This window comes from Cebidichthys violaceus, unplaced genomic scaffold (genome assembly GCF_023349555.1).
Source record: "Cebidichthys violaceus isolate CVI_PGR_0920_01 unplaced genomic scaffold, fCebVio1.0.p SCAF_10, whole genome shotgun sequence".
NCBI lineage: Eukaryota > Metazoa > Chordata > Actinopteri > Perciformes > Stichaeidae > Cebidichthys > Cebidichthys violaceus.
The window spans coordinates 4,778,199-4,799,431 of NW_027176263.1; the positions used below are offsets into that span (position 1 = coordinate 4,778,199).

General features: G+C 44.5%; 1 protein-coding gene across 2 annotated transcripts in view; it reads right to left on the reverse strand.

Moving 5' to 3' along the window:
• zmiz1a (zinc finger, MIZ-type containing 1a) overlaps nucleotides 1-21,233 on the reverse strand; it is a 95,285-nt gene that overhangs the window by 53,285 nt on the left and 20,767 nt on the right. For both annotated transcript variants that reach the window (XM_068721658.1, XM_068721643.1), the window contains exon 2: nucleotides 18,004-18,125. The gene's annotated coding sequence lies outside the window, so the exon portion shown is untranslated. The remainder of the gene's footprint in view (nucleotides 1-18,003; nucleotides 18,126-21,233) is intronic.

Consider the following 21,233-nt stretch of genomic DNA (forward strand, 5'->3'; position numbering starts at 1 on the left):
GCCACAGAGCCACAGGCGTCTCTCAACGCAGCGTTATTCCTGACAGCTAGTGCGCCGGGTGGAACATGTTATTATAACATTATGGGGCTTAACAGACAGCAGTACAGCATCTGATCCGAGGTCAGATCCGCGGCGTACCTTGTGAAGATATTTTTAAAAGGCCGATATGATACCCTGTTTAGTAAAGCAATTTCCAGAGGCCTCGAGGCAGAACAAAAGGGCAAGAGTTCACCGAGAGCAGAAAGAGCTCCGCTTCGAAACATGTGACCGGAAAAGTGAGGACCGCAAAGTAAAATAGAAAATGATTTGAAGGGATTTTATAGATTGCAGATTTAATGTCCGTCTCATGGAGAGAGGAAAAAAAAGAGAGAGAGATCAAAATTAATCCTCTTGGCTGTTTGTTCGGTAATCTGATTTAGTCTGATTTTTAGGCTGCTATCTGTGGTTATGGTTACTGATGCTGTCACCGGATTGACCACGGTCATTTTCACCTTCAAACACACACCCCCTGGCCCTCTGGTGCGTTAACGCTTTGGGCTTTGCACATAAACAAAACACCAGTATATGTAACTCCCTCGCGCAGTTGACCAAATTCAGCAATATGTCCGCTCATGGAATGATTCCCCATTCTGACATTGCTCCGGAGAGGCACAGCACGGCTGTCCCTGCTCCAAATAAATGACCTACTTTGTCACATTAACACACATTTTTATGGAGGCAAAATCCAGGGCAGCTTCTATAGTTTCTGTTCCCGACTCAGACACTTCGGGCTTTAAGTGCAACATGGCTCTCGACCAGTTCTTAGAAAACGCAGAATTCTATTTTTTTTCTATCTCCTGCCATGTTTGGAGAGCTCATTCAAACGGCACAGCTGAATGGAGACGGGTTAAGCCATATTTCCTTTCAACCCGACTGGAAAATAGGTGCGTAATATGTGCCAGGTTCTTCGGCAGAATTGTGCTTTTTGTCGTGCGAGCGTGTTAAAGGAAGGTGAGGCTGGCACAGAGGCCCACCTAACGTGCTCCCTATACTCAGGGCCTGAGCTATTTCCAGACCACCAGCCGCCCCCGTCTCCTCCACCTCCACCTCCACCTCCACCTCTGGTGGGGAAACCAAACCGCTGCACAGGCCTCAGTCACAGACATGATTCAAGAATGGATCCATTATTCACACGGGCTGTTAGGGGACCGGCACACGAGGGTGGGATGTGGTGCTGGGACACGAACACTCACTTCTACTTAACTTAGAAAATGTGCGAGCAAGCAAAAATACATTATAAGAGTCGGGCGTTTTTTAACGAAACAAAAACAGGTAGTTCAGCGGTACGTGTATCATTAGACAAGTATGGATAAATGAAGTCATACAATTATCCACAGTGGGATCTGAACAGAACAGATTGGCCACTGCGCCCGTGTGCGTGTTCAATGCTTGAAATATGTGTGAACTGTAAGGGGTCATGTCAATGAGTGCACACACACACACACACACACACACACACACACACACACACACACACACTGAGACACACCATACAAAGCAACACAATAGTGCAATGAAAGTCAACAAAGCTTTAGACACACACGTCATATCAAGCTCAGAGAACGCATGACAGCACAACACAGCTCCACACAACTCGACATGGATGAATGTGTAAGTGCTCCCTCTCTCTCTCTCTCTCTCTCTCTCTCTCACACACACACACACACACACACACACCAGACTGTATACGAGTTTGCTCACGGACCATGATAAGAAAATGTGGTAAATGCGTAATGTGATATGCATGACTTGAGGTTTCTCTCTGCCTTTCTTTTCCTCTTGGAAATCGCAGGTTGCATCCATAATTTACACCAGCCTCCGTCTGTTTCTCTCTCTTTTTTTCCACTCAGCTACCTCCCTCCTCTTTTTTCTCTCTCCCTCGATCTCTTCTTCTCTCTCCTGGCAATCTGGCTTTTGCAGCGTTGCTCATTAGCATATTGCAGAATGTGCAGATGCCACCAAAAAAAAATAAATGTATTCACCTTCCAGCGCTTTGATGCCGTTTTTTCGCGTGTACACAAACTACACCGTTGACATTTTGCACAAACCTCCCAAAACAAAAGCAGAGGGACGAGGTCTGCTGTTACTCGAGTGTGTCGGGGCCCTAATGCGACGTCGTTTCGTCAGATGTTTCCTCACATCCTCATCCACCTCAATGACATCATCCATCAAGTCAGTCAGAGGGTTTTTGGACACTGTGATGACGATTGATGGCAATGTTTAAATGCACACTTTATATTCACGCAGTCAAAAGGATAACTGAATAATATTTGAGCGGTTCAAACAGTAATTATAACAGTATTCATGCATGTCTTTGCGTCAAATGGAGTCCTGCAGCTGATGCAGAAAAAAAAAAGCAAAGGATGGAGGAAGGGGATTAGCAGTTGTCCTCCTCTTGGAGATTGATACTGATAGAAGCAGATCAATAGCCGTGCGTGGTAACTCATCATTGGTTCGACATTGCTAACACTGCTGTTCAGGTTGCACACTCTAGGGACAGCTTGTAGCAGAGCCAGAAAGGTATTCCCCCCCCCCATTGTGGTGCGCATGCGAGTATCTGGTGGTGTAAACATCCTCCAACGGGGCATTTTTCTAAATTGACCACATCAGTGGAAGAACAGTGATATAGCGACTTGGCGTTGCAACTTATTTGGGCTTCTTGTGACCGACCGCCCTGTTACCTGACAAGCCCCAGCTGGCTACCACGGAGAGAGGAAATGCCATCACCCACAGAAATGTCAATCCCTATCACGCAAGTCACTGCGTAAACATGTGCTTTCGTTCAAAACAATGGCGGTCAGCGTCTCACGCCAATTAATCCAGCATGTTCTGATGTGTATGTGGTCCAGTATTGTTCTCTGGAAGTGTTTGGAGAATAAGACAAAGTGTAGTATCACTTTCAGAATTGCAGGAAAATATAAAAGGACTTGGCGCTTTTCTCCCACAGATGATTTGAGTTTACGGTTTTGGTGCCCTAAAACGGAAAAGGCTGTTGTTTTACTCAAAATGTATTGAAAGCACACAGCATAGAATGATCACCAGTGCATTCTGTTCCAGGACAAAAAACGCCTGTGTGTTCAGCAGCTGGAAGAACACAACAAAAGACAAAATCCAAACTGCAGCCATCTTATTTTGTTTGCAAAACCCCACACTGAAGCATATCGGTATCGCCGCATGAGCTGATGCTTAACTGTTCGGATGAAGACATAGGCGATAAATCCTTACCAGCGGATGAGGACGTTCCTGTTTTTATTCCCTAATAGGCAAAAATCTGTTTCTTAATCCTCATCAATCACAGAGCGAGTCTAAAATGAAATAAAACAGAATGCAACGCACATCAGGGAGTGTGACAAGACACAATCTGCTTTTTAGTGATAGGAAAACAAGACTTAGGTGGCATCATTTATCGAGATGTAATAAAGCACCCTGTCGTGAATCTGACAGATTGGAAGCCCGTAACAAGGACCGACAGAGCTGGAGAAAAAATGTGCGTCTCTAATCCCCCGCCAAATATGAAACATGAAATACTTTAATGACACATACGAGTTGATTTCTCATCCTGCTTGTGAGTGCTCTACGCCCATCTAGCTGCAGAAGCGGCCGTCTTTGAACTCTCCAGGCTCCAATCAGGGAGGAATATTTCTTCTCTGCTTCTGGCTCTTCACTAGCTACGATGTGCAGATCTCCTTATGGGACGACCACTCGCTGACTATTAATGCATTAGACTACTTTACAGGACTGCATCTTTAACTCACTTATTTCTGCGTTTCAAACTCCAACATCATTTCATTAATATTCTGCTAGAGTGCTTCCCTAAAACCGTCTGGCTCACATTTTTTTTCCACATGTGTATTGGTACAGTAGGCTGACTACAGCTATCTTCACAGGCTACAGATTGCCCCACATTTAATTACTGTTAACACCAGCGCTAGCAAGCTAAATACGCCTCCATGATTTATTCATCCCCCCCCCCATATATTTGAGTCAAATTAAATTAGTCATATGAGTTTAATTAACTAAATATGATCTGATATTGTAATTTCACACTTGGATATGGGATACAGGGAAGGGTGCTTGAGCACAAAGACACCATAGTAAACCAGTGCTCATTAGAGGCTCTTGTGTGTAGTCATGTTGGCATTACCAACAGCAGCATCAGCTGAATGATTGCTCCTAATCAAGGTTTACTCACTGGGAGGTTACCTTTATTCCTAAAGAGCTGGAATCACTCCGCTCACACCATTATTCACCGCTCCCATTAGTCATCGAACCGCAGCTAATAAAAGGAACTCCCCTCATATTTTCTGGGACCTGTGTACTGCTCGTTATTGTTACTCAGGAGCACAGAACTGCAATTAGGGGAAATAACTGTTTATTCCTCCAGTTAAAAGGGCCTGTCACTCCACAACACAAACACATTCTCTCATTTACATTTAGTGGTACCTAGCCGTGGAGAGAGAGAGAGAGAGAGAGAGAGAGATTTTCTGCCTCCATCCCAACAGAATGAAAGTGAAAGAAATCCTGTTGGATGTATTATACAAAGTAACAGAAACCAGTTTCTGGAGTAAGACGTTAAGGTTGGTTGAATGTTTTAAATGTCACTTCTGCGACAATTTAATTCCACTGTTTCCACGTAGAGGAACATATAGTGAAACCACACCAAATAAGACAAAAACTAAATACCCGCAGAGCTGGAGGCAACGAAATATGTTTTATTGTCATTTGAACAAACTGAGCCTGTAACAGCTTTGAAGAATGTATCATCCCTAATGAGGAAAATGGCTTTTATTAAAAAGCAAACATATTTGTAAGCGCTTGTATCGAGGAAGGTCATTGTTTTGTGGCAAATCAATGGTCTTCACATAGACTGAATCACATTCGCCACAGGACCGGCTGTGGGGTTCTGCTACACGCTTGCACCCGGTAATTTCTACACATGTGTGTCTTTAGTTGACTGAGTAGCTCCAGAGCACAATATATAATGGCGGTATCATTTCCCACTCATACAAACGCTACATCATGGTGCTAAATGAGCTTGCAGTGGGTGAAATAAAAAATATAAAAAGCCCACAGTGATTTACTGATCCCTGGTAATGAAACATGAGGCCGGTGTGGCATGTTTTCCCACTCTCGCTGAGAGGAAATATGGCTGCTGAGAGTCACGCCGGCTTGCAAAACACTGTCACGCCGCCGTGCGACACAGGCAGAATTATCAGAGAAAAACAAATGGAGGCATTGATTCACTAGTTGTTTATTTACAGCCCTCTCCGGAGAAGACATAAATTCCCCTGTTGAGGCTTTGTTTCCCCATCATACGGCGCAACACCGGGAAGCATGAGAAGAGGGGTGAGCAGGCCACACACACATACACACACACACACACAAACAGAAACACACTCACACACCGTTTTACATCTGGATTAATCTCCAATGGGCATCATCACAGATGCCATTAAATGTAGCAGAAGGCGAGAATCATGCAGGAAAGAGGCTGCCATCTGAATAATTTATTTGGAGGCTCATCTTGTCTCACACCGGGGGGATTTCTGCTTTCAATTTACACTGTTCTCCTCCCCGTATTCAAATCAAGGAGCAGATTTGTTGTGATTGGCACGCGGAAGGTCAACGTTAGCAAGCTAGCGTCAACGCTCTCCTCAGCGGGCTGGTATGCCGGTCTATTAGCACACTAGGGTAGTGTGTGTTTGCGCGCGTGTGTGTGTATATGTGTGTGTGTGTGTGTGTGTGTGTGTGTGTGTGTGTGTGTGTGTGTGTGTGTGTGTGTGTGTGTGTGTGTGTGGCAGTCTTTGTTTACCTCAGCGTGTGCTGGGTGACACTGGAGAATAGGCCCGTGGAGTGCAGAGACAGCAGTGTGTGTCTGAGCTTATTAGGCTGCTTTCCAAGGACACAGGAGGCTCTAGACATTACACTGGCTGGGGAAAAAAAACAACACTATAGCTAATCATAGCAGGAAGATGTGAGGACTGCAGACACAGAGCGAGGAGTAGGGGAGGGAGACAAAACGTACAAGAGAGGGAAGGGAGGATGAGATAACGTGGAGGATGAGGAGGCAAAAAAAGAAAAGAGTTGGAGAAAGGAGGGAGAGCGCGGAATGAAGTCACGGCTCTCATGCATGTCCTCCCTCTGTGTGTCACACTGGGACTGAAAAAGAGGACGGAGGACGTTTTTGGTGAGGCGCAGGTCATCTGTGACAGGATGAGCTGCCATTAGCCAAAAGGCACACAGAGCAACTGACAAGCAAAGTGACAAACTGCATTTTCAAAGTCCTCTGTTTGAAATTTCCAGCGTTTCGAAAACAGCACAAAGGATGTGTGTTGTTGTTTGGTGCTGTTGTTGTACGATTCCTTGGGGAGCGGTTCAGTCTATTCCACTTTACACTGCATGTAGGCGGCGCACATGCAACAGAGACGAGAGCACACATTCAGAGACGTGAGCGCCGTGTTTGTTTAAAGACGCTCGCTCTGTTAGAGAGGAGCGTCTCCTTCTCTGAAATTGATTCCAAACTTTCAACGACAACAAAAAAAAAAGCGGGTTTACGAGGTTTGCTCGGGGGAAACATTGTGCTTACCGAGCAAAAATGCCCTCGCCATTTCCAGTAGTAAATTGGTATGCGCTGATGACAGGCCATTTCTGCCGTTACAGGCATGAATGGTCTCGTAGTAGCCAGGCACAGTGTTCAAGGGTTCAACGAGGCCCTCTTTAACCAGCTGAATGACGGCCAACCACAGACATTCAGCTCTGGCTGATGATGACTCGGGCAGAGTCTAAACCTATGAGCGCATCAACAGCTAGCTCACCGGGCTGAGTCCGTCTTCTCCTCCATATGTCTCCAATTGTTAGGACACTGTCTAGCCCTTATGGTTTACTTATGAAACATCTTCTTGTTGTCTTTTTGTTACCGTGGGGAGTCTATAAATGTGCGGCATGACGCCTTGTTAAACTTTGAAATGTCAGCGTCCACAGCCTCCAGCGTTGCGTCGGGAGCCCTTTGCACCCCTCCCGCCTCTCGGAAATCTCCGCGCAAGCTGAGGGGAAACTCGGCACCGGTGTGACACAGCACGGAGGAATGCACTAGCGGATGTGGCTCTTTCTCTCTCTTTCTCCTTCTCCTTCTCAGTCAACCCCCGTCTCCTCCCCCTTCCTCCCTCCCGCTGTGGGCAGGTCCATATGCACCCAGTAATTATCAAGGTTATTTTCTCCAGAGGGCCAAATCCCTGTTTATGGGCATGAGCGTGTGTCACAGGGCCCACAGGACGCTGACTCTGTAGACAACCCCAAGGAAAAATCTCAGCTTCAGCGACACGGTGGTTGCCAAAACCCTGCATTCAAGACACTTTGCTTTTGCTCCAATATAAAGAAGAAAAAAAAAAAAAGAAAAAAAACATTTGTGATTTTCGGTAGCGTCATGACCTCAAGTAAGACAGCAGAAATGTTTCGTGTGAGCTTCGATCTCAGCTCTGGCGTTACAAATTGTATCCGGCAGCAAAGAGAAAAATAAATACTCAAACAATGAAACCCACAAAAAAAAATATGAATATGAGATATATCTCTTATATAAATGAGTGATAGTTATGTATTGCAGGCATGAATGTACAAAAGGAGGGAAAGGTTGTATTCTCTTATTGGTTTGATTCAGTCCTTTCCATGAGCCAGACACCCTGGAGAGTTGTGACCTGGGCTACAGCACACATTTCCTTTTGGCAATGGCTGCGGAGGAAGTGAAGACTGTGAAAGGCCAGTGGTTAACAAGCCCTGTAAAAACACTAACCAATCCAACAAGCTCGGTGTTATGGCAGTTAATTACAGGCAAACAAGAGACAACTTTGTCGTCTGAATGGTGTACAGAGTAGGCTTGTCCTCGTGCTACAGTAGGCGCTTGACAAACAAGAGCCTGGAGCAACCTGAATTGCAAGCTCAAAAGTAAATTTGCATGTAACTAACTGTTAGCCAGGGTTAGCAGTTCACACACACACACACACACACACACACACACACACACACACAACACACACTGAAATCGACTGCTCGCCTTCACAAAAGCTGCTTCCTCTCCGTTTCATCACGCAGGCCGGGCTTTGTTAGTGTGCGGAAATGCCTCCGGAGGGAATGAAAATACTGGCAAGTCCCTGCAGCTCTTTCTGGAGAGAAACGCAGGGGAAAAAAAGAGACCGGTCCTGCAGCTGCAAGATCACACACACACGCAACCCCACACACACACACACACACACACACACACACACACACACACACACACACACACACACGTATGCCAAGTGCCCATGTAGGTTTGAGGGCTCAGGTTACGTACAGAGATAACCGTGTTAACCTAAAGAACATAAACACTGGTGTGTGGTTGCAGGGCTGTCAGGGCACCAGAGGAGCTGGAGGAAGCTGCATTGACAGTACAGAATCTAAAGCTGGACTAACGTTGTCACGGCTGCCACAAAATGATAGGCGACGTCACTGTGAGAGCTCATACCGCTGCTAACAGCGTGGGGTTTTCCAGCCTGGGAATTACATTTGGAGAACCAAGTGACCCTGCTTCCTAGATTCCTTAGGTCAGGCAAGTATCTTATTGAGAGATCCCGTGAAGCAGTGCAAGAAAGGTCACGTAAAGTTGAATCAAAAGTGAAGTCTAAACTGTGGCCCCTCTCTCTATTTTATACAGCCATTTAAGCTCCTAAACGTCACCGTTTTGGATGCAAGCCTCGACGGTGGGTGCAAACCCCAAACCTCCATGATAACCACTGAGCCACTGTGCAGCCCAGTGCCAGACTAATGCTCCTAAATATCGGAAAAATACATTCCATTACCTCACTCCACACCATCAAAACAACATGTGTAATCAGACGACACTTTAACAACAGATGATTGCAATCAAACAGTCAATGGCCAGCGCTTAAGGGAAAACACACCATATTAGTAAGAAACAGGAACCCATGATTTTAAAGGAATACATTATGTTTTCAACAGATTGGTCCATTGTTGGAGCAATGAAAGTGCAGCCACTGAAACCCTCCATGTGCTCCATGCTAATCCTTTTTTTCCTTCACTATGTGAAATGATAGGAGCCGTTACAAGACTAGTATTATCCAAAATAAGAGGTCGAACAATTCAGCAAACAGTTTTCAGTGGCATTTGTCATATTTTCAACAAACTAGTCTGGCTCGTTTTTTTTTGGAGCTATTTCGGGAGTGCAAACGCTGCACACGGTGAATTTTAGCTCTACGCCGTCTAACTGTGCCACCCACGCTCACATTCATTTGGCCCAGGAAGTTTAAAACAGTATGCTATTTTTATTTAATATTTCATGTAAATTGTACCTCCTACATAAAAACTGACAGCCACATAAGCACCACATCTTTTCAGTACAGCTGCTGCAAGTTTTATAAAATAATACTCGCCTAAACTATCAGTCAAGACTGTGTGTATGCTACGGCTTCATTGTTGTAATTCAAAACCTCAAACTAATCAGTATCTACTGCCTAACGTTGTGCTTACCACCTGCACTGGAAGGAGCTTTACCGCAGATTCAAACAGGGCCAAGGACATGCAAGTCTAAGACAACGAAAACATGCTAGCGCTCCGTTTAGGACCATTTATCCGTGCTGAAACTGACCTTGTGCAAATTCCACTCATGATACAAATTCTTAATTCTATCTATAAGGTTAGAAGTGACCCTGAGTCAGTCTGAGACAAACATGGCGGACAACAGGCAGGAAGAATTAGCGATGTTAGATTTTTTGGAATGAAAATTTAAAACAAAAAAAAATATGAATGTTAGTAATTCCAGCATTTCATCTGACTACTACTTGATGCTTGGTTTTTGCATTTGCCGCGGCCGCCGTGACTGTCCTCAGTGTTCCCCACACACACACACACACACACACACACACACACACACACACACACACACACACACACACACACACCAGGATATCCGATCGTAAATGTTGAACATGTTTAATATTTGCAATTTGAAATCGGTTTGGCCCAGGATGGATTTCCGAGCAGTAAAAGAAAAACCACCCTTAGCATACCTCACACCACAGGAATATCAGGCGAGATAATCTTTAGAACCATCAAAAAAATCAGGGCTTTGCTGACCATTGTCGGGGGGAAGAACTGGGCCCAAAATCGACTGGACTCTCGTGAAGTGTGCAGCCGCCATTAACAGATAAGCTGGACAACACATCAACTTTGTTTACCTTAGAGGAAATTTGTATTTGGCTTCTCCCACGTACAGCAAAGGTACATACAACAGCCACAACATAATACACCATTACCATTAATAACATACAAATATACAGTATACAATATACAATAGTGCAAATGGTTGCAGCAAATAACTTAATGAAAGAGAGCACATCTTACAAACAAACTGAAGCAGTCATTCTGTGTTGAATGCCTGTTTGGTGTAGGGAATAAAATACTCCTTACATATGTTCCTGTTGGACTTTGGGACCCTAAATTTCCCAAAAATGTGTTCCTTTAACAGCAGAAAGGTGGACCAAACAACTGGCTGCAGTACTGTCTTACCCGGGAGACACCAGGGGAAAGCAGTTCCAAGATGTACTGACAGAGCAGAGGAGCTTTCAAGACAGCTGCTCGAGTTTCTCTCTGTCACTCTCTCACACACACACTCCACTCCCTCTCTCCTTTTTAGCCAGTGACAGCAGGCACCCAGCGATGACATGAGGAGTGTCTCTGGCAGCCAGTAAGGCAGCACTAAACAGACAGAAATATCTGCTCTGACAGACGGACAGACCGTCACCCACTCCGACATTCATGCAGCTGTCACCGAGCTTACCACTCCTCTTCCCGCCCCTCCGGGTTGATTTTCTCTCCGCTCCGAACACGGTTTCTCAGGTTTTTTACTTTCTTACAGCTATCATATCGTATACTGAAAAGCTACAGCTACATTTAGGATATTGTGCTTGGCTCTGCTTGGCCTGTGGCCAGAGAGGAGGAGGGTCAGCTTTCATGAGGCCAACTGTTGAGCACACAGCCGCCCTCCACTTGATCAGCGTTGACCTGCACAGGTCTAGCTCTTTGCCCCCCTTTCATTTACTCTTTCTTTCCTCCACACTAGGATCTGTTCCCTTCTCTCTCTTTCTCAGCCTACAGCCGTTCTCAATTAGGAGGGTCAGGGAGCGGAGCGGAGAATAACTCAGGCTCTGGTATCTGTAGCTGGAAGGACCCAAAAGATCAGCAGCAACAAGAAACCACTGCTATAACACGCTGAGCCAAAAACTAGGCTGCGGCTGCCTGTGTGTGTGTGTGTGTGTGTGTGTGTGTGTGTGTGTGTGTGTGTGTGTGTGTGTGTGTGTGTGTGTGTTGCATAAATCTTCTCAGTGTCAACAGGTTGTCAGTGACCTCTGACCTCTATATTTAAACAGACTATGAATATGACAGAGCAGCTAATGTTGTGATTGGTGCAGAGCTGAACTCTTTCATACAGCAATCTAGATCTCTTTGCTGTTCAATTTAAAGATTCTGGTGGTTAAATCAGCATTTCTTTCATCGGGTAATTGCCATTTCTTTTCCAGGAAAATCTGTCTGACATATTTGGATCTCTCTGGTCACAATGTGTGGTGAATACAATTCCCTCTAAGCACCATTTGAAATTTATTAAAATAAAAATGTCCACTTATAATTCTATTTCAAAATCGTAACAAGTGTTTTCTTAAACCAAGCAGGTCTAAAGACAATGGCGACGATAAGTCTGAGATACAGTCTGAAGTGACAGAGACCGCATCATTCTATACACAGCCTGCCTTTCAGTTGTTCCCTACGCTCAACAAACACAGAATATTTGACTGAAACTTCTCCCATTTTTCCTTGAAATCTTCCAGGAACACGCGAACTGGCACCCAATTTTGTACAAAACTCAGTTTAAAACAATGTAAAATCACTCACACACTCATTGACAGGCAGGCACACACGCACACACGCACACACACACACACACACACACACACACACACACGCAGATTGTCACCCCATGTAGATAGCTGCTTTAATTGCTTTGTTTCAATGGTTCCCCTCTGAATGGGAGAGAAGCTGGAGGCTGCAGTTTACAAGACACATCTGCAGGTGTTGCATTTCAAACTGAGAAACTCACGCTGTGAGAAAGAGCACATACACTAACACAGGCAAACAGATAGAGGAATATACAGGCCGACTGTCTCTTCCTCTCTCGTATATATACACACGCACACACTGCAGGTGCAGCACTGCTCAGTACTTTCCTCCATCCTGCCTGAGAAAATGCTGGCACCTCTGAAGCGAGGTGAAATTGAAAATCTCTTCACATCTGTGTCGGTTTCGATCAAAAATACTGGCTTTAATGTGAGAAAAAGCAAAAAATATATGACAAAGACAAAAGCTGAGGCCTGGTATATATTGAGCACAGACGTGTCAAATGGAGAGAAAGAATGTGCTCATCAATGGGGGCTGATGCTTCCCAGTAGGCATTAGACACTGAAAGCCTGACAGAGCCATAAATACCAGCCTCTAATGTGGCTCAGGGTCATGTAGGTTTTAGATAACCTCTCCACGGCCGGTACACTTTGTGAAAAACTACTTTACTTTGTTGCCACAGAGCCACTTGCGCACACAGCATCTCCCCCAACAGACGCCTTAGAAAAATAGCTCATTCAGAACCATTTTCACCCGTTTAATCTGAAGAGAGCAGTGTCACTGTGAGAATCAGATCTGTTTGTTATTGCCGAGAGTCGAGTAGTTTTGGAGGATCTTGGGTAGCGTGTCTCTAATTCACTGAAAGAAAGAGCAATCAGCTGAGCTTCAGATGGCATCCGACCGACGACCGATTCAATCTCCTTTCTTCGAGCGTCCCTATTGTAGTGTTCCCCACACACCGCCGCGCATGCCGCATTGCACACATTTCTGATAATCTATGCAAATAGGCCACAGATGGACTAGTATGTATCTAATTGAGAAACATATGCGTCGCACTTTAAAACAAAATACATCTCACGTTTTTCGGTCGTCCTTCATTCATTCACCAAGAGTTACGTGAGAGTGGGAAGGCTGGCATCTCGCCACACCATTTGTGAAATTATTCAAATGAGGACACCATGTTTCTTTTGTTTACCACCTTGAATGGCGACACGGAAACAAGGTTGAAGTATTTATGAACGCCATTTCTCACTCTCACTCTACTACTGCCACCTCTCTCTCTCTCTCTCTCTCTCTCTCTCTCTCTCTCTCTCTCTCTCTCTCTCTCTCTCTCTCTCTCTCTCTCTCTCTCTCTCTGAATGCTGCCGCGGCATTGGAGGAACGTCCCCGGCATTATGAGTAGCCATTAATGAGTGTGCGGCGTGGCGTGTTGTGATGCGTGGCATATTACAGCCATTCATCAGGGCCAGGAGACACTTGACAGGCGGACAGCCAACAGGTTGTGTAATCATATAAACGCAGCCATGTCAGGCCCGCCACGGCTCCGTGTCCCATTCAGGCCTCTAATGTTGTTTTCCTCCGGGTAATTGACGACAGCAGACAGAGAGACCCACTGATGGATAACATCATGGACCAACCGGAGCAAAAAAAGATGGCGGCCTACAGGAGTGATGTCATTTCAGATTACATCAACATTTGGAGATATTTGCAGAAATTCCTGGTGCATTGCAACATTATTTTTGTGGTTTGGCACGACCGTTTCTATTGGTTATGATAACTTTGTACTCCCCTTAGTGCATGAAATCACTAAAACTGAGTCAAAGCAGGAAGTGAAACCAAAATATTGGTAATAATCTCTCTTTGCGCAGGAAATGGTGAAGTCAAAGCTGAACCAGAGTTCCGGATAGTTTGGGTAAAAACTTTGTTTTTTGTTTCAAACAGGTTTGGTTCGCTTTGGGGTTTGTTTTACAACCTGTATCAACATCCGACTGCTCCTGTTTCTGACTTCCTTTTGCAACCTAAATGTCAGCAGTACAATGTCATTTATTTATATTTTACTGTTAAAGGAAAGATAGGCAAACTGTGAATATTATAGATGCACCTGTTGCTGACCAGTTCCATATTTAAAATGTTTTGCCAGTCACGTGTGCTGCCGTTCATCATTAGTTTTGAGTCGACACACCGTGACACAGACAGTAAAGTCACACACACACACACACACACACACACACACACACACACACACACACACACAGACGCCCCATGTGTTGGTGAGTGAAGAAGACATAAAGCTCACAATTTGTCACAAGCTGTCAAAGAACAACCTGAAACATTTTGGAACAACTAACCAGATAGTCATCAAGTTGTAATACATTCCCAGGCACCTAACCGGCTCATCTGTCCTGAGACAGTGGTAAAAAATGTTTTACAAAGTTAGTCTGGAGCCTTGCTGAGCCTTGCTGTCAATTATAGTTCTTATAAAGAAAATCGGTCCATCTCTAAGAAAGAAAGACCCAAGTTGCATAAAACTAGATTTTACCTTGACACAAAGTGAAAAGGCAAGAATACAAAGCCAAGGCAACACCCTGATGCTTCCCGATCTATTTTGGTTGCACACTAAATATATGTAAGTACAATACTTATTAGGTTTAAGGAGTCATAATTGTGTCAACAAGATAGAAAGTCATCTAAATCTATCGAAGAAAAATCATTTCAGACATTAATCTAAGTAACTGCATTAATTATGTCTAAACATGTCAGAGTAAAAGTGTTACTCTGGTAATTATAGTGTACCAGGAACGCCATCCGACGCCGAGGAATGTGTGATAATACTCAAGACTCCTCTCAATAACACAACTCTCAGCTGCATCGGAGAGGCAGAGGTGGCCCCGAGGCAGTGTTAGACGCTGTTAAGGATAGCAAGTATCCTCACACAACCTGTTCTGCTCTGTCCCTGAGCTGGAAAAGAGAAGACAATGTTCCCTCTCATCCTCCCACTCTCACCACTTTATACCTCTGCTTGTTTGTGAGATGGCTCTTGCAGCACACAAAAGAAAAAACGGGCCCGTAAGATGGTAACCACAACGAATATCACCGGGAAGGATACAAATACACACTCCTGTCTTTTAAATATCATCAGCCTCCAAAGCTGTGGCACTTCCAAGACTCGTATTGTCTCTCAGGTGATCTTCTTCTCTATATGTAGATATTATACTGTATGTTGGGTGAGTTACATAGACCCTCATGAGTTCCAGTGCCCTTCTACCCATCACATAAACACATTTACCTCAGAAACACTTACATCTGCGCAAGAAAAAAAAGATGAGGAGAAAGAGGAGAAACGAACAAAAAAAAAGGAAGAGGGTGAAGGATGCAAAATGGAGGGAAAGAAACAGTGAAAATGAAGGCTGGGAATGGGACGCTAATTCCTTTGGAGTGAGTTAATCCCTCAGGGCTGCGACATCCTCTGCTTTATCTAGGAATGCCATGAGGCACGAGGTGCAGACAACACACCAAAAAACGCTTAGACTACATCAACTAACGTCACTAATTTGTTCTTTTCATTTGCAGCAATATGCGTCGATACAAGGCCTGTATCCAAAGATCTGCGGTATTTAAAACGAGTGACAAGAGAGTGGTTTAGATGTAACGTTCTCTTAACCTCAGTGCTCCTCAGCACCAGATTGTGTCTGGGCAGGCTTTACGTCATTGTTCTCCCCGCTCACGCTACAACACACGGCTGGTGATTTACAACTTATCTTGCCCAGGTCCAGACCTTTAGTCCGCCCACTCCACCAAGTTGACAATTCTGTCTGATATCAGGCCACAATTTATCTACTCTGGAGACCAATTTTTTTTAAAAAGCTCAGTTTTGGGTTTAAAAACTGCCAGCTGTAAAGATGCTACTTTTTGATATGTAGTTTGGCGTAGGATTTCATATACCGATAGCGTCACCACAGCACTAGACAGATGTACTGTACATAAATAGAGGGCTTGCAGTGGAGACGGTTTGGTGAGGCAGATTACTGAGCTCGTCTTCAACTTTTATTATCAGCAAATTCTACCAGAATTGGAAACTTGCAGGAGAAAACACGAGCAGCCCGAGCTGACCAATCACTGCTCTTGTAATCTCCATATTCCACGCGTCCCACAGCGTACGTTTTTGAGGAGTTGCACGTCAACTACAGCGTAGCTACGACTACGTGCGTAGGCTCAATAAATAAGCCGTATCCCTTTAAAGCAAAACTATAAATTTCACCTTCAGTGCGGACACGACACACGAAAGGAATCCACCCGACCATTACACACACACACACACACACACACACACACACACACACACACACACACACACACACACACACACACGCACTCTCTCCTACATCCAAACTCCATCAGCCCACAACAGCCACAGTGTTCAGTGTCAACAGTGGTCACACTATGTGGTGCAAACATTAAAAATGCATCCAATTAAAGCTGCAGGGGGAAAATACTTCTCTGTAAACTGCAACAGTCTGTAACATGTTTGCAGCGATGATAGGCTTTCTAAACAAATTAAGCCAGAGGAGCACTATATTACTCATCCTGGCGGGCTGTCTGGCCAAATTCAGCCTCAATTGCACAGTTGTTTGATCAAGTGTTGGTGCGCTGTGTATGTGTTAAAGCGAGAGAGAAGATACGAGTCCATGTATACCAGGCGAGCTGAATGCGGTACGACAGCAGCAAAGAAACGCGGCAAAACTTGTCTTCCTATACTTTCATGTGTCTGCAGTCGAGCGCTGTCACATTGTGCAGCTCTGTTCTGTCAGCTGGCAGCGTCTCTCTTTCTTTCACTGTGCTTTGCTTGTCACTCTGCCGATGGTCGGGCACGCGCGTACTCGGGAGTGTATGTGCGGTAAAGCCTTCGCTTTCTGTGCTCTGACGTCCGTGTGCTTATTGCTTTGGCTGATCCCTGCTAGTCGCGCATGTGTGTGTAGTGTGTCTGTATCTGTCTGTCTGTCAAATACGTGCACGTGTGTGTGTGTGTGTGTGTGTGTGTGTGTGTGTGTGTGTGTGTGTGTGTGTGTGTGTGTGAGGCAGATGTTCCCCGGGCGGTGCCATTGCTCACACACACACACACACACACACACACACACCGCACTAAGGAAGATTAACCAGCCCTTTATTTATTTATTTGCTTCCTAGATCTGCCCCCACCCACCCTACAAACCACCCCCTAATCCCCGGTAGCAAAGAACACAGGCAAAAGAGAAGGTGCCACACTGGAGCTATGTGGCAGAGTTTTGCACCACTCCAGACCTACTTTAAAATGACGAACCTTTCTGGTTCTGAGCCATTAGAGCCATTTTAAAGTGACACACACTAGACGTATACATTTGAACAACAATAAGCTCTTCAAAGTAACACGTTTTACTGGGATAGTGCTGATATTCAAGTCATTATCAAATCACTATATGCTAAAAAACTTAAAAACGTAATAACCAACCAACTAAAACCTTAAAAAAAGCAGCCTATAGTTAATGTAGGCTTGAGATTGGGGTTAATAAAGTCTTCAGTCAAGTGGTTCCATAGAAATGCACTAAATCTACACTTAAATTAACTTTTTGTCACTAGAAATCTGAAAGAAATTAATCTTTTTTCCTTATTACCCAGTCCTGCATCTGCTCACTGCAAAAGAAAATTTTGGGGGGAAATGAATGTTTCTTGAATCATAGCACCATGGTTTTCTCCTATTCTCCCAGTATTGACACTGGCCACAGGCTTCTCGGCGGGGACTGGTTGGGTTTTTTAGACAGAGCCAAACAAGACCCTGCACAGTGCCTCATAAACAGCAGCTGCAGACTGCTCAGTTCCCAGTTCCTCCCCGGCCGCCAGCCCAGGAGGGTCCAATCAAAACCAGCCACATTACTCCCTCAGTTCGCCTTTGCGTGCCAAGTCTGCTCCGTGTCGGGGGGGGGGCAGGACTAAACCAAAGAGCGTGCACAATCACCGAGCTGTGGATTAAAAAAAAAGAAATCAGTTTACCTGTGTGAACTCTGACCTTGGTGGTACTGCCGCTGTGGTGGCCGCCCCCTCCCCCACCCCGCCCTTCATGTATTCCTCACGCACGGTCCGTTCGCTGACCCCCCCCTTCCTTAAGCGGTGATCTGAGGGGAAGGAAGACAGAAGAAAAAAAGGCTGTTAAATTTCTTTTAATGGAATGCCGGGGAGAACCTGGTTCAGACAGAGGACAAATGTATCACAGAGAAAACACACCCCTGGTGTTGAAAAATGTATGCAGGAAGCCATGAGGGAGTTTGCTATACTGCCCCATTTACTCTACCTCCTAACCCTGCCGGAGAGCCAATGAACCAATGAACAACTGCACCACCTATCACAGTGCCGTGCCTGTATACTGCAGCAGTCCTGTATACCCCCCCACCCCTCTCTCCATGCGACCCCACCCCCCACTGCACAGGAACAATGTCCTTCCTAAAGGTTATCAGCAGCCTGGCGCTTGGTCAGCCCTCATCCTGAGTCCATTACACACACAGTGGCTAGATTCACTGCCTTAATACACCTCTCTTAGTCCCTCCTCACTGCTTCGCTGCACCCTTTACAGGCTGATACAAATCCAGCAAAGGCCCAGAACACACATGCACAGGTTTTGGGATTAGCCTGCCAACACATTGCCATTCTGTCTCTCGACATCCACCATGCACATCAATGCTATTGGTGTAAGTCTCATGATGAAAACTGATCCCTCTATCCTCCCTTTGCAAGACTTTTTAGCCATGCTAGCAACATTTGTGCTTTCATCAGGTCTACCAGCATTGCCGTCAATCTCAGTTTTACATTGTGTTTAAGGCTAAAAAGCAAAAGATGCTTAGTTTAGCATGCCAACAGGCTTAACTGAGATGGTAAACCAGGTTAATATCAGTGTGTTAGCATCGTCACTGTGAGCTTGTCAGCATGCTGATGGTAGCATTTAGCTAAATGCCGCTGCTGTGCCTAAGTACATTATCACACAGCCTCTAGCGTGGCTGCAAACTCCTATTTTAGGAAAGAAACATTTTATATTTCACATTTAACATACTTGAAATATATTGTCACGTTTATAATGTATGAAGATACATGTAAATTGTGGAGGAACATATTTTGCAGCTAAAGAGCTAAAGTAATTTCCTTCAGGAGTTGGTGGAGACCAAAAACAGAGCTAAAAGTATGTATGTAAAACTTTGCCAGGTGTCACAAATATGTTCGCCACAACAACTTATAGAGTGATGATATGTCAACGGTATATTTACAGCTTGTTGACCGGAACCCAAGTAGCCAAAAGAATAACAGCATTTATTAAACTCTCTTTTTCGGCTCAGCATCTCCTATTCTGTCCCTTCTATCAATGAACTAATATTAATGCAAGTTCCTTCCTTTTGTATTTATTTTCTTCCTCGACTTACGTGGCTAACTAACTCTAGTAGACGCACTGTATACTGACTGCTACAAAGTTGCTAACCTAGCAACATTAAAGCTACCAACAACCCAGAATACAACACTCTCTTAAAGCAACAGGCACACTCAAACACTCCCACTAACACGAGGCACACCATAAGCATTTGCACTATTCTAAGAGAAAAGTAAAATTGATATTAAAAAATAAAAACTACAATCTGTTAATATGAAATATCTATACTACCATTCAAATGTTTTACTTCAGATGAAACTCAACTCTTTTCTTGACATTACTCCTGACAGAAAAACACGAGATGAAAGAGTATTCGAACACAGAAACAGAGACTAACGGGTTTATTCATTTCAGTCTTTATCTACAGCATCTTTTTGTGCCCTCAAAAGACACACCACTCTCTTTTCTCTTCCTTTGTTTCAACACTTACAATCTCCACCACTGGTGTAAACAAGCTTCCTCTGCTTCAGGCTGCCCTCGTGGCCATTTTCCAAGAGGTACAGTATATTATATCTTGGCACTTTTCAACAGAGTCGAGGAAATTCTGGCCAGTGGGACACAGCCATTTACATAAAAATATGGGAAAGTAGAGGAGATTTGATATCCGAAATTTTGGAGGGAACTATACGAGTGAATTGTTTTAGAAAACCTTTGTCTGTCTACACTTAAGGTACAGTTTATCTTTTGAAAATGCCATGCTTGATTAAAATCAAGATAATAATATGCCACACTGTGTGGTTCTCCACACGGCAGGAGTTTGTCAAAGTTGCGATAAAAGGGTTCACAATAATGTTTAAAATTAAAAAAAAAAACATTAATTAGAATATGAGAGTTGACAAAAAGTGACAACTATTTTCTTCTCAAGACTACATCTAGAATATATCCTATTGATTTTTAGAACAATACATTGATGGTTTAAACAGGACGGGCGTATGAATGGAATGGGGCCCCCCATACATCTTAGCACCTGCTCGTTCATTTAATCCACAAGGAGAGGGGAGCGTACTGAAGAACATACTGTGGGAAGAGGGGGTTGATTTTGGACTGAGGCCAAAAAGACGAGGACAGGGCGGAGGAGAAGCCCATAAATACGCGGGGAGGCGAGTAGGTGTCGCAGACAAATGTGATTTACAGGGTCTACGTCCCGTACGGTGCAGACAGGTAAGCCTATTAGGTTGATATTACCCAGCTATAACACGCACCAATAGACCCTCTTAAAAAAACGTCTGTGCAGCCGGTGTGTAAAAGGTTATGGGTTTAAGAGAAAGATTAGAACATCACATTGTTAAGTTGGCCTACATTAAATTTGGAAAATTCAATTATTATATTAAAACTGATTTTTAAATTGGATTTATTTGTTCCAGTACATATTCTTTCCAGGTGACATCATTTAGCAAGCATACAAGAGAGCGATGTTTGCCTTAAGGTTGGTAAAAACAACATCATTTCACTACGGGAGAGAAGTTTCTAGTGAGCAAAACAGCAAATATGTCTTCTCATACTCCAAAATGACATCAGGCTTCAAAGCCAAAGAGTGCGCGCGAGAGAGAGAGAGAGAGAGAGAGAGAGAGAGAGAGAGAGAGAGAGAGAGAGAGAGAGAGAGAGAGAGAGAGAGAGAGCTAAATACTAAGACGGCAGTCTGCACATCGGAAACTGCCGGGGAGCAATCACCGAAGAATGCGAACGTTTATGAGAAACTAAACGCACTAGAACATCGAGCGCAGATCTGCAATCGAGTTTCACTTGTAATAACGCATGAGAGACACGAGACTACGGGGGAAATTGCTACCACTTGAGCGGCACACTACAG